This window comes from Octodon degus, unplaced genomic scaffold (genome assembly GCF_000260255.1).
Source record: "Octodon degus isolate 3935 unplaced genomic scaffold, OctDeg1.0 scaffold00033, whole genome shotgun sequence".
In the NCBI taxonomy this organism is placed as follows: domain Eukaryota; kingdom Metazoa; phylum Chordata; class Mammalia; order Rodentia; family Octodontidae; genus Octodon; species Octodon degus.
Window position 1 is genome coordinate 6786019 of NW_004524609.1, and position 8146 is coordinate 6794164.

An 8146-nucleotide genomic window follows, 5' to 3' on the forward strand; every position below is an offset into this window, starting at 1 on the left:
CTACTTGTGCTTAAGGGTGAGCCTTTCAAAGAGGTACTCGCCCAGCCCAGCCTGGGGGCCTGCCAGCCTGCAGAGGGTGGTTGAGGTGGTCACCTATCTTCTTGATGAGCTTCACCTCCTCATCTAGGAAGTGGTTCTCCAGGAAATCACAGATGTGGGGGTCGGTCTTGGCAGAGCCCAACGCGTGAAGGTCCAGAAGAGCTTCGTTCAGGTTCTTCTCCAGGGCCAGGGCAGCTTCCATGGCATCCAAGGTTTTACCCCACTCATCTTCAGATGGTTTCTGCATGTCTTGAAAGAGTACACGGCCACCGTGCTGGTTTTGCATCTTCAGGAGATGCTCGGCACCCTCGCGTTTCTCCTTGGCCAGCTCACAGAAGAAATGGCCCACACCTTCCAGAGCCACATCTCAGTCAAAGTAGTAACCCAGAGAGAGGTAGGTGTAGAAGGCCTGCAGGTGCAGGTTCACCAAGCGGCTGACAGCAGCCTCCACCTCGGTGGAATAATTCTGATGAATCTGAGAGGTCATGGCTGATCGGCAATAAGGAGCTACCCACAAAAGAATGGTGTTGTCTGGTCCTGGAAGGAGGAGATGGGCGAGAAGATGGTCCCGAAACTTGTACCTTGAAGGTGGATGGGAAGATGAAAGAGGAAGTCCCCAGGTCTGTTCTGTCCAAACACTGTTGAAGCAAAAACAGATCCACGGGACCTCCAGACGTGCTGCTCTCAGCAGTTCATACTAGGGCCATAACCTATCAGCCATCTTATTGCTCCAAGAAAAAAAAAAAAAATTGTGATAGCAAGTAGAAACCTAATCAATTGCATCTTTCTCTGGTTCTGAAATCAGAGTAATACTTGCCCCCAGGAATGAGTTTTGGAGAATTCTTTCCTTTCAATTTTATTGAAGAGTTAGAGAAAAGTAGGCATTAAATCTTCTCTAAATTTTTTGTTGAATTCTGCTGTGAATCCATTGGGACCTGGGCTTTTCTTTGTTTGTAGGTTTTTTATTACATTTTCAATTTCATTTCTTGTTATTGGGTTATTGTACCTTGAAGGTAGATGGGAAGATAAAAGAGGGAGTCCCCGGGTCTGTTCTGTCAGAGTTTGTATATCTTCTTGACTCATCTTTGGCATTATATATCTAGGAAACTATCCATTGCCTCTGTGCTTTCCATCCTGTGAGAGTAAAGATTTTGGAAATAGGTAGTGGTAATCTTTTGAATTTCTCAAGGGTCTGTAGTGATTTCACTCTTTTCATTTTTTAAAAAAATGTATTTTAGGGCTGGGGAGATTGCTCAGTAGAATAAGTACTTCCTGGCAAGTGCAAGGGCCTGAGTTCAATCCCCGGTTCCGCCAAAAAAATAAATAAAAATAAAAGTAAAAAATGTATTTGGCATAGGGTCTCATTACACAGCTCAGACTACTAGCAGTCCTCCTGTTTCCAGCCACCCTAGTGCTGGCATTACAGGCATGCACCACCATGCCCAGTCTCGGTGGCCAGTTCAGTGTGCCCAGGGGTGGGACCAGCACAACATGTGGTGCCAGGGATGGAACCCTAGTCCCTGTGCTTGCCTACACTATCTCACCACCCCCCTTTTCATTCTTTTTTTTCCTTTCTTTTTTATATTTGTTTTAAAAATTTAATGTATTTAGTACAGGGTCTCACTACATAGATTGGACTAATAGTGATCCTCCTGTTTTCAGCCTCCCAAGTGCTGGGATTACAGGTGCATGCCACCATGCCCAGTCTTTTCTTTTTTAATGTATTTGTTTGTTACAGGGTCTCACTATGCAGCGCAGATTCATAGTGAGCCTCCTTTTTTCAGCCTGCCCAGTGCTGAGATTACAGGTGCCCAGACTCTGTGGCCAGCTCAGCCTGCCCTGGGGGCAGGGCTGGCATGGCATATGGTGCCGGGGATCAAACCCGCAGTCCCTTGCTTGCCTAAGCTTGCCTAGTAGGTGCTTTAGTCTGCTAAGCTATCTCACTGTCCCCTCTCTTTTCATTCTTTATTGCATGAATTTGGGTTTTTTCTTTCCTTTTTTTTAAAAATTAGGTTGACTCAGGATTTATCAATTTTATTTATTCTTTCAAAGAACCAACTCTTCGATTTCTTTATTCTTTTTCTTGTCTTCATCTCCAATGCATTAATTTCTGCTCTTATCTTTATAATTTCCTACCTCCTTTGGGCATTGGGCTTGACTTACTCTTCTTTTTCTAGGAGCTTGAGGTACAGCATAAGATCATTTATTTGGCCTTGTTCTGTTTTCCTAGTATGTGAATTTACCACTATAAATTTTCCTCTTAAGACAGCTTTCATTGCACCCCGCAGGTTTCGGTAGGTTGTATCTACATTTTTGTTTCATTGTAAATATTTTTTAATTTCTTCTTAATTTCATCTGTGACCCACTGGTTGTTTAGGAGGTTGTTACTTAATTTCCATGAGCTTATAGTGTTTTTGTAGTTTCTTTTGTAAGTAATTTCCAGTTTTATTGCACTATAGTCAGATAGTATGCATGGGATAATTTCAATTCCTTTGCATTTACTCAAGAGTGCTCTGTGTACTGATGTGTGGTCTATTTTAAAGAATGTCCTGTGTACAGCTAAGAAGGATGTGTATTCTGTTGTTGTTGGGTGAAACACTCTGTAAAGGTCTACCAAGTCAATTTCTTCACAAGTTTGGTTTAGTCCTATTATAGAAACCTAATCAGATACAATAAATGTCCCTATGCCTCAGAATACAGTAGTAGTTTGGGCAGAAGAGCCAATTCTCTGTTGAACATCTAAGAACATGAAGACACTGTTAGCACCACCAAAGCAGTATTTTATCATTTCCAGAAGTGAATCTGTTGTTTTGATGTCAGAGGACAAGAGAAACCTATTCCTATTTAGGAAACTATTCAAAAGCACCAAAGAGTTCTACAAAAAAGTAACAGGGGCAAAGGAGTCTTTTTTCCTCCAGCAGTTAACCATTCAATGGATTTCTGCAGCGTTTATGCACATTAAAGCCACAGTAACTGTTTTTGAGAGATGACTTTAATTTTAAATACAGTTTCAAGGCTTTTTGGAACAATGGAAAATGAAGATATAAAGATGCCATTTCCTGTCCAACATCACTGGACTCATATTTTTAGAAAACTCAGCCATCTCTGCATAAGAAGAAAAGCCTTCACAGAGGAACATTTATGACCCAGTTTTTAATTTGATTATTGGCTTTGCATATTTGCTACTTACATTTAAAAAATTTGCTCTGCCTTTTAATTTACTTTTGAGGTTCCTTTTGCTGTTTTTAATGTTATGAAACAACCTATTACAAAGAGAGTCTCTAAATATAACAAGGTTCCTTAAGAAATAAAAGTCACTTAATCTGTTACCAGCTTGGTAAACAATCAGGTACAGAGGATAATTTGTCTTTATTTAGTAAAGGAAAAACCAAAACTGATTATTTGAACTCCTTCCAACTTTTATAAAGACATACAGCACTTTTCACTTTAACAACTCAAAGTGAAGGTATATCGGAAAGGCAGAAAGAGCAGAACCGCTTGGTAGCCACAGAAAATGGCTTTTGCTTAACTTGAGTAACATCTCTGGAAGATTCCTAAGATTAGTTTAGTGAGTTACTGCAACTGGTCTTACCAAAGTAAAGAGTAGTTGATTTAGAAGAGTGACTTGAGTGTTATTGTTCACATTGCTCTAAAATACCCAAAACAAAAAAAGACCATGGCTATTACAGAAGCAGGGAGGGTAGTTAATCTTTTACAGTAGCTAGCACCATTACGCCTTACAGCATGACCAAGGAGGAGCCAGACACCCATTGCAATGACCCCAATACCACTTGGAAGAGAGAGCTGCCTCAGATTCAAGGTACTCGATTAGGAGAAATCAAGTGACAAAATTAGGCCACCTGCCCTAATAGCAGACACAGCCACAGCAAGGGTGCCCAGGGAACTGGTTCCCAGGGACTTATTTCACCATGCCTTATCCAGACAATGGGAGGTTCCTGTAACCATGGTCCAAAGGGGTCTGGTTGCTGTTGAACTGGCAGTAGACCTTGGGATTGTCCATGTGATGCTAGTTCTGAAAGCATACAGAATGTGTGAGTTGTTAGGTCATAGAGGCTTCCACTGGGATTACATGGGGCATGATCTTGAAGGCTGTCTAGTCCCTAGCCTCTGCCTCAAGCCCTTCCTGATGTCTGCTTCAAGGGAAATCAATCCTGGAAGGCCAGGCAGTGGGCATCAGAGTCAGATCCTCATGAAGCTCCTAAAAGGGTGATGCAAGAAGCTGCAGGAATAAGCCTAAAGTTTCAGTGGAGACTACAGGAAGTTCGAGATGCCAGGAATATGTAACATCTGCTGAGGAAAGCTGCAGGCAGTGAGCAGAGCCGTCCAAGAGAAAGACCATGTAGATTGCAACCAGTGAGGTAACTGAAGTGAGGTTTCTGAAGCCTGTGAAGCGCATGTCATGCTACCATGTTCCCCAGGTCCTAGATGGGGAGTTACAGGACTTAACGTTGACATTGCTGAGCTCTGGGCTTGCTTTGATTCTATTCTTTTCTGGCCTCCTGTCTTTCCCTTTTAGAATACAAATGCTTACATCATGCCATTATATCCTTAGAGCATAACATCTGCTTTTATAATTTTATAAGAGTTCACAACTAAGAGATTGCTTTGAGTCTCAGAGGAGACTTTGGACTTGGACTTTTGAACAGTGTGGGAACTGTTGAGACTCTGGGGAAGCAATTATTGCATTTCATTTGTACACAGGGTGGTTACAGCATGGTGGGCAGAGCTGTGGCCTTGTTACTATCTCTATTTGGAGATTAAGAGTTGGTTAATCTTGATTCTTAATTTGATTGGCCTAAGAGATACCTAGGAGATCAGTAGGGCACAGTTCTGGGTGCACCTGGATGACTGTGAGGGCCTGATCCTGGGGACTGTGTACAGCCCCTGGCCTGTGCCTCTCATCTCCGCCCAGCCACTGTGCTCTGCCTAAGCAGGTGCTTTAGTCTGCTGAGCTACCAGGCCGGCCCTGTACTGACTCAAATTTGTCCGTGCTGTAACTTCTACCTCATAGTCCTAGCTCTGCTCTTGAGGGCTATCTAGAATAACACTCATTCTTTCCTCTTTTTTTTTTGCGGAACTGGGGATTGAACTCAGGCCCTTGCCCTTGCCAGAGAAGCGCTTATTCCACTGAGCCATCTCCCCAGCCCCTTTTTTTTGACACATGGCATCTCAACGTTTAAAAATAGCTGTCAGTCACCTCCCGCCCTTCATCTCTGCTGAAGAATCCTTAGTTCCCCAAATGTGATTCCTCTGGGGCTCATTCCCTAGGGGAGGATTTCGTATCCAGAGTGCCTGTTTCCACCCCATAGCTTGGGTGCCCACCCAGGCTGTGTCCCGATCTCAGCCCTGTCATCCTGTCCCCTGTACTCCCTTTCTTCCTCCTCCCTTGCATCTAACCAAGCCACTACTAATTCCTGTGAATTCTGTCTCTAAAGCTTTCTGAGTCCCCCTGCACAGCCAGTGCCACGGCCTCTGCCACTCCTGCCGCGATTGCTTCTGGAAGCCACCTCCAACCTTGCACTCCTGCCGCGATTGCTTCTGGAAGCCACCTCCAACCTTGCCGTTGTGCTGTCCACGCCCTCTGACCTCAGTCACGCAGATAAAGGCCACTCTCCCGTCACAGTGCTCAGTGCGTTTCCAATCGGAGAGTCTGCCTGCGTGTGCCGCGCTGGGACAGGCACGCCCCTGCTCACACAGCGTCAGCGTCGCAGTTGTCTCGCCGCTGTACTCCAAACTCCCTAAGAGCAGAAATTGGGCTCTTCACATCCTTGTGCTGACAGAGCCCGACCTTCAGCAGGCGCTAATTTGAGCGCTTTCCAGGGGAGTCAGTCCCCGGGAACCAAATTGCCATTCTCTTCGGGCGCTCCTGCCTTGCCCTCTCACCTTCAGCTTCCGGGCTGGGCCACGTGCTCTCCGACACTGCCATCCCGTTCCCTCTGGCCAGGGCTCTGTGCTCCGGGCGTTTCCCCAGCTAACGCCCACACGTTGCCTCCGCTCTCATTCTGGGTCCGCGTCTCTCTCACAACTAATAGGCCGTGCACTAGGGGCTTAGTACACATCGCCGCTGAGGAAAGTCCGGCATGCTCCTGGCGGAGTGCGTGGGCGCGCTCTGCCTTCCCCGGCTCAGTCCTAGACATGTTTTCCTGTGTCTTGGGGCCGTATGTGCTTCTCTAATTCCTGCCCTAAATCAATCTCAGGACACGCGCCCCACCCCCTTCTCTCTCTCTGTCTCTGTCTCTGTCTCTCTCTCTCTCTCTCTCTCTCTCTCTCTCTCTCTATTTAGGACAGGGTGTACGGGGTCTCTGGACCTGTAGTGATCCTCCTGTTTTCAGCCTCCCAAGTGCTGGGATTACAGGTACATGCCACCACGCCCAGTCTCAATTGCCATCTCAGCATACCCTGGGGTTGGGGCCGGCACTTCACGCTGGGAATCGAACCCCAGCTGCTGTATCTGCATAAGCAGGTGCTTTAATCCGCTGAGCTATTTGGCCTGCCTTTTTGTCTTTCTGAGAAAGGGCATCACTATGCAGCTCAGGCTGGCCCTGAACTAACTTTGTAGCCCAGGCTGATCTGTACTGCTGCCATCCTCCTGCCTCCTCATGGCCCCTGATCTAGCCATGGCCAGTCCTCCCCACCCTCTCATCACTCAGCCTGTGGCCTGGCCTCATCCCGCAGGGTCCCACGAGCAGGTTGAAGCTGGGGGCTGAGGAGGGAAGGGCCGATGTGCACCGGCCGTGCCTTCCCTTCCGCCCAGCCTGTGGTCACACTGCTGCGCCCCTAGTACCAACCACACACCTTTTCCTTCTTGTCCTTCCTTTTCCTTGTATCTTTTTATAAAACCTAGTTCACTTCTTTGACACAAGACCTTATTTGTCTCCAGAATTGATTCCCCTTATTATCAGCACCATCTTGCTGTCTCAGAATTAGACACAGGCCCTCCCGCCTCATTTGACTGTCATTACTCAACCAATGTTTACTCCTTTTTTTAACTGATGAGAAGGCCAATAGTCTTTTGCTACAGTTTTTCCTAGCTCAAAGATCAGCTTCCTGGCTGCCAAATAGGACTAAACCCCAAATTTTTAGTTTGAAAAGCCATGGTCAGGCCCTGACGCTTCTTCCGTGTCACCCACAGCCCTGAAGCATTACGCACAATTATTTAACCCTGTTATAAGAAAAGCCATGCCTCTTTCTTTTTCTTTCCTTTTTTAACAATGGTAACTCTTGGATGAACACATCTGTTTACTAGCGTTTCAGGGTTTTTGGTAACTTGCGATATAGAAAGACTCGAAGCCGTCACCCTGGAAACAGTTTTTGTTTGGAAATATGGCCACAAAGCTTCATTTCAGCAACCATCTGATAAGACGTTTTATAGGGCAGCAAGCCTTGGCCCGAGTCCTGAAGAGCAGCAGGCTGCTCGTGGGCAAGAGGTTGAGGAACGGGGTGGGACTTGCGAGGGAGACCCTGGCATCACTGCCGAATGGCTTTTGTCTCTGCTCACCAGCAAGCGTCTTTCCTGCCAGGCCCTTGGGCTTCTTCGCTCTTCTTTGGGCTGCGGGGAAGGGGTCTGTGAAGGAGGCGCTGCCTCCCACCGTCCGCTGGAGCCGAAGGAGAAAATTCTCTCTCTTTGGAATTTTACACGTCTGCTATTAGAGTAGTCATTCGGGGTCAGCCTGTCCCCACTCACACCTTCTGTGTGTATGTGTGTTCCCACCCCAGCAGTGTGTGTGTGTGTGTGTCTGTCTGTCTGTCTGTCTGTCTGTAATACTGTGGACTGAACCTGCACCTTGCACATAGCAGGAGATACTCTTAGCACTGAGCTACGTCTCTAGCCCTTCTTACTTTTTAGATTAAGACAGTCTCACCAAGTTGCCCAGGCTGACCTTGAACCCGTGATCCTCCTGCCTCAGCCTCCTGAGGAACTGTGAGTACAGGCCTGCTGCACCATGCCTGGCCCTTCCTTCCCCTAGCATGTGGTGTGCCCTCGCTCCTTCACTAAGTCTTCAGGCAATGCTGTCAGAGGAGATGTAGGGAGCTGCACGCTCCACTGAGTAAGCCCCGACCTCTGTCTCCCAGGTCTTTCTAACTC

General features: G+C 46.7%; 1 pseudogene; it reads right to left on the bottom strand.

Annotated features, from left to right (window-relative positions):
• On the bottom strand, nt 1-526 carry LOC101560976 (annotated as a pseudogene).
• Between the last annotated feature and the right edge of the window lie 7620 nt (nt 527-8146).